The 6,389-nt window shown below is 36.1% G+C and overlaps 1 non-coding gene across 1 annotated transcript; it reads left to right on the top strand.

The window, feature by feature from the left end:
* The first annotated feature begins 3,648 nt into the window (after nucleotides 1–3,648).
* LOC121217294 (small nucleolar RNA R71) lies at nucleotides 3,649–3,755 on the top strand. The gene has a single exon (XR_005913383.1). It is a non-coding gene; the product is annotated as a small nucleolar RNA R71 (small nucleolar RNA).
* Nucleotides 3,756–6,389: the final 2,634 nt, after the last annotated feature.

Genomic DNA, 6,389 nt, shown 5'->3' with positions numbered 1-6,389 from the left:
AAATCGAACAATCAAGTATTAAAACAAAACAAAGCAGACAAACAAATTGAACAAAATAGAAGCAAGCCAATATCTTATGCAATAATCGAAGGTAACATCAATAAGTAAATGAATTAAAGAAATAGATAGTGATCGGACTATAAAAAAATAATTAGCATTCAAAAATACCCAAAGACATAGGACATAGTTGTAACCAGGCAAGTATAATGGTACTAAAAATAAAAGGAGGCCTGTAAAAATAAAACTAAACTAAAATAAACTACTAAAACAAAATTTTTCTAAACTAAAAATAATATGCATAAACAGAACAAAACCAAATGGAATAAGAAAAATAATGAGAAAGTCAATAGAATAGAATGCAACAAAATAATAAAGAAAACTTAAAAGAAAACTAAAATCAAAGCAAAATAAAACAAATAACTAATAATAAGAAGAAGAATAGAGGAATAAAATAAAAAGGAATGATAAACAAATAACCAGATAAATAAAAATAAAATAAAATAAAATAAAAAGAAAGAATGAGCAAACAGTGGGTGACCAACCGTAAGATGGTGGTGGCGGCTGGTGAGGAGACGAAAGCGCCTGTAGGGGTCGAGGTTGAGGAGATGATGAAAAGAGAAAGGAAGGGAGAGGAGAGTTGTGGTCATGGAAAGAGGAGGACCAGGGGAGTGGTGGTGTGGCTAGTTTGAGAGGAAAGAGAAGGGTGTGGTTGGCGGGTCGTGGAAGGGGAAAAAGAAAGGGAAGAGAGGAACGGCTTGTGCGTGGCTCAAAGGGTGGAAGGACGGTAGCAAAGGAAAGAAAGGGGAACGGTAGCTAGGGTTTTGGTGCTTGAAAATTTGGGAAAGATGAAAGGACAAGGAAAAAGTTAGGGTTTGGGGGTTACGGTCATGTAACGGCCCGTGTTGGGCCATACAAACGTGTCACATGCCCCTGTGCATTTGAAAAGTACAAGCCCAGTCTTCACATGGCCTTGGACACGCTTGTGTATTCAGGCCATGTGGCACACACAGCCGTGTTGCCTGGCCTTTTCAACCTCCTTTGCTTCTCCTACGCCCGTGTGACATCCAACAAGCCCGTGTAGCTCGGCTGTGTCTCACACATGGTCGTGTGCCTTACCCGTGTAACTCTTTGACTTGATTTAAAAATAAAAAAAATTAGTTCCAGGTTTTACATGGCCTAGGACATGCCCGTGTGTCAGGCTGTGTGGATTATTTTAGGCCGTGTCTCTGTCGATTTTTGTAAAAAATAAGTCCCAGGATCCACACGGACAAGAGCATGCCCATGTGTCCAGGCGGTGTGAGTCACATGGCTATGTTGCCAGGCCGTGTAACTCACTGTCGAACCCCTTTTAGTGCACACGGCTTGGGACATGCCCGTGTGTCCAAGACATGTAGGTCAAAAACACTTTTTTTTTGAAAATTAATTAATTTAAAATAACATGAAATAAAATTAAGAAACTTAGCAGTGTTCATGAAATAAAATTAAGAAAATTAGCAGTGTTAACACTCGGGTTGCCTCCCAAGAAGCGCTTATTTAAAGTCTAAGCTCGACTTACCTCGTGTTCGCACGGTTATGGTGGTTTATGGAGTTTGAAACTTCTCTTTCTCACTATCAATTCTATTATCAAAATAAGGTTTGAGTCGAGTAAAAGTGCCAAATTCAGAATAAGTTACCTCGACTGTACTGTATGGGAAGACATTCAGTACTGTAAAATAAATTGCTTCGTTTGCATTAAGCTCTAAAAATGGCAATTCCAGGATCCGTTTTATCTAGTAGTACTTTGTCTCCAACCTTAAATTGTTTGTTCCATCCACATGCTCATCATGGCGTTGCATCGTGTATTCTAAGTTTCTTCTTAACATGGGTTCGCCATTTGTCTAGTTCATCGATCTATAACATTCGTTCTTCATGAGTTGTTCTGTTTCTGTCGCATGGGCTGGAATGTGGCTCCATCACATTTTTTTGAGATTCGTCTAGTTCATCGATCTATAACATTTGTTCTTCATGAGTTGTTCTGTTTTTGTCGCATGGGCTGGAATATGGCTCCATCATATTTTTCCGAGGGGTTTCCTACAAAGAAGTTTGAGCCATAAGGTTACTCATATTAACAAAACTCATATAATCATCTTGATCACTAGATGTCTCAACGGAATCACGAGCTTGGAGTGTAATCGTGTCATCACCTACACAAAGTATTAGTTCATTTGTACCAACATCAATAATAGTTCTAGCAGTTGCTAAAAAGGGCCGACCTAGAATCAAAGGTATGCCACTATCCTCATCCATGTTTAGAATAACAAAATCAACTAGGAATATGAATTTATCAATTTTGACAAGAAAATCTTCAATAATACCACTAGGAAATCTAATGGTTCTATCTGCTAATTGAATACTCATCCCAGTTTGTTTGGGTTTCCCGAGACCTAATTGCTTAAACATTTTATAAGGCATGGCATTAATACTAGCCCCTAAAATAGCCAAAGCATTTTAAACATTCAAACTACCAATTAAATAAGGAATAGTAAAACTCACTGGATCTTTCAATTTTTTGGGTTGTTTATTTTGCAAAATGGATGAGCACACTGTATTTAGCTCTACATGAGACGAATCATCTAACTTCCATTTGTTTGCCAAAAGCTCCTTTAAAAATATTTCGAAATTGGGCATCTATGAAAGAGCTTCAATAAATGGTAAGTTAGTTTGCAATTTTTTCAAAAGTTTAAGAAATTTATCAAATTGATCGTTCGTGTGGTCTTTCTTCGTTGCCTTAGGATATGACACTCGGGGTTTATAATCTTTACTAACCGTTTTTGTTCATTTTGGCTTACCTCAACCTTACTGTTACTTACCACACCGTCTTGTCTCGGTTATGATTAAGATTCAACTAACCCTTCTTCATCTCAAATAGTAATTGCATGAAGTTGCTGTCTTGGGTTAGTTTCGGTATTGTTAGGCAAGCTACCTTGTGGTCGTTCTGAGATTAACTTAGCAAGTTGGCCTATTTGGTTCTTGAGCCTTTGAATCATTTTTTGCTGACTTTGAAGTGCTGATTCAGTGTTTTAAAAGCAGGTTTCTGACACTGAGATAAACTTTGTCAACATCTCCTTAAGGTTCAGCTTCTTCTCTTGCTGGTAAGGTTGTTATTGGAAGCTTGGAGGGGGTTACGCTATTTGATTTCCTTGACCACCCTAAGAGAAAGTGGGATGGTTCCTCCAACCTGCATTATAGGTGTTACTGTAAGGATTGTTTTGAGGTCTAGAATTATTACCCATATAATTGATTTGTTCGTTCTCTGTGTTAGGACCGTAGGGTAAATATTCTGGATTGTTCATTCCTCTTCCATTCGTTTCGCACTGCATCACCGGATATACCTGTGTAGAAACACATAAACCATCAATTTTCTTATTTAAAAGTTCTACCTAATTCGATGGCATGGTGACCACATCTAAGTTAAAAACACCGATTGCTTTTGTCAGCTTCGTCCTTATGACTTTCCACTGATAATTATTTAGTGACATCTCCTCTATAAACTTATAAGCCTCTTCAAGAGTTTTATTGTTCAGAGTACCACTGACTGCTGCATCAATTAACTGCCTAGTTGAAGGATTCAAGCCATTATAGAAGGATTGAACCTGTAGCCATAGAGGTAACCTATGGTGAAGACACCTTCTCAATAAATCCTTATACCTCTCCGATGCATCATATAGGGTCTCTAAGTCCATCTGCACGAAGGAAGAGATATCATTCCTTAACTTAGCTATCTTAGTCGGTGGGAAATACTTTAGTAAGAATTTCTTGATCATTTGATCCCATGTAGTGATAGAACCTTGTGGTAAAGAATTCAGCAATTGTTTAGCTTTGTTCCTCAATGAGAAGGGATACAATCGTAAGCGAATGATGTCATCAGAAACGCCATTTACCTTGAAAGTATCACAGACTCCCAAAAAGTTAGTCAAATGAGTATTTGGATTTTCATCTTGAAAACCATTGAACTGAACAGATTGTTGAATCATCTAAGTAGTGTTCAGCTTCAGTTCAAAATTATTCGCAGCAATGGTGGGTCTCACAATACTCGATTCAGCCCCATTTACAGTGGGCTTGACATAATCGTACATAGGACGAGGAGTAGGATTTGGATTTGATGGACTTGTAGCAACCACAGGAGGTAGCTGATTATTTTGATTATCACCCATCTCCTCAGTGATAATAATAACATCCTCTTGCTCTTCTACTATACTCCATCGACTTTTTCTTACTTCTCTACGATTTCTACGAGTAGTACTTTCAATCAAACTATCAAATGCTAATGGTCCCGATGGGTTTCTTCTAGTCATAAACTAAAGGAACATGCCAGAAGTAAATAAAAGAAAAAATAGAAAAAAATTTAAACGAAAAACAAAAATAAAATACAATAAAAATAAATGGCTAAATTAATAAAAATCAAGTGTTCCTAATATTTTAGTCTCCGACAACAGTGCCAAAAACTTGATGCTCACTAAACTAACTATAAATTACGAAAAAGGCAAACGCACCTATCGAACAATAGTATAGCTATGGTGAGTAGGGAATATCGTATCCACGAGGACTAAAAGTACTAGTACTTACCGTTTTTCTATTATCTAACAGATAAATTGGGATGATTGGTTTTAATCTAAGTTTACTAAACTAATTTACTAAGAACACAACAGAGAATGAAATGGAAAAAAATAATTGAAGATAACCAATGAGAAAGACAATACCTAGGAAAGAATCCACCTAGACTTCATATATTATTCTCAATCTAAATTAAATGATTTATTCACTTGTGCCTTGATCTGTAGAAATCCCTAAATTATGTTAATATCTCTTTCGAGAGTAAGAACAATTGACTCTAGGTTGATTAATTGAAATCTCTTTCTAATTAAAACTATCGTTGCATTAACTCGATCTATGGATTCCCCTATTAGATTTGACTCTAATCCGGTAGGTTTATGTCATCCTATTTCTAGGATTGCATGCAACTCCACTCAATCATGCTAGATCTACTCATAAATAAGGACTTTTGCTCAACTGAAATAAGCACATTAAACATGAATTAATATCCCAAAAATATTCAAACACAAAATAAGCATATATAATTGAGAACTCTTAAAGTATTTATCATGTAAATCAAAAATCAAAAAATAAGATTCATCATAGGTTTCATCTTCCCTAGATATCTAGGGAATTTAGTTAATAATATGGAATAGAAACATCTCAAAGCCAGCAAAACTACAAGACATAAAGAAATTCAATAAAACTTTGAAAGAAGTTAAAAGGAGATCCTCAATCTTAAAGGAGATCCGTTTTTAAGTTGGCTTCGATGGTGTCTTCAAGTGATTTCTTCAATCTTCTCTGAGTGCTCCCTTAGATCTTCTTCTAGTTGATATTTATAGACTTTAAACTTCTTAGAAAGCCTAAAAATTGGGTTTTTCCGTGTGTTTGGTAAACAAGGTGCGATATCGACACAGGCTGGCACACGGGTGAGTGGCCAGCCCGTGTGGGAATGGCTAGGCTGTGTGGATCCTGGAAATAGCTTTATTCATCTGATCTTGGCTCGTTTTTTTCTCCTTTCACTCCCAAATGCTCTCCTAAGTATAGAAACATGAATTTAAAGGATTATGAGCATCAAATTCACTAATATCATTAATCATCCAAAAATGCATTAAGAATGAGATTAAAATATGTTACTTTTATAGCTTATCACACACCAACCATAGACTCATAGAGTTAAACATGTCCCAAAAGTGAAGTATAAAGCTAATACTCTCTTTATTTCCCTTCACATGTCCCGTTGTAGAGCTTAGCTCACGTTCCCTTATCTCTCCTACATGTCCCTAAGCCTCAACGCCCAAAATCACTGTACATATAGGTGAGTATCCACAATCCTATGGAATGCCAACTATATCCAACAGTTTCAAGATTACAAGGCCAAAATATCTGAAATCAAACACATATCACTTATTGATTATTCATGCATTATCTGTAACAACCCGATTTTGGGCTTAGTCAGAACAGTGGTTTCAGGAACACAAATCCGAGGTTGAGAAATTATTTTTATTATTATTTTAGTTTCATAGCATGATTAATTGAGTACATGAAAATTTTGGTGAACTAATTTTAGCGTTTATGAGATTAATTGTGAAAAAGGACTAAATCGCATAAAGGGAAAAAAATTGTTTTACTAGCCAAAGGTGTTAAATTGCTAAGGAACCTTAATTAGGGGTTTTTAAAGTGCAAATAGACCCTTTTTAAGAGAGTGGCCAGCCTTAGGGGACATGAAAGGTCAAAGGTCAAATGTTAAGTGTGTTTTGTGACTTAATTAAATAAAATAAAAATAAAAGAAAGAGAAAAGATATCATCTTCTTCTC

Source organism: Gossypium hirsutum, chromosome A02, assembly GCF_007990345.1.
Source record: "Gossypium hirsutum isolate 1008001.06 chromosome A02, Gossypium_hirsutum_v2.1, whole genome shotgun sequence".
Lineage (NCBI taxonomy): Eukaryota > Viridiplantae > Streptophyta > Magnoliopsida > Malvales > Malvaceae > Gossypium > Gossypium hirsutum.
The sequence above is the reverse complement of the archived record's forward strand: the minus strand, read 5'-3'. Positions and strand labels throughout refer to the sequence as shown.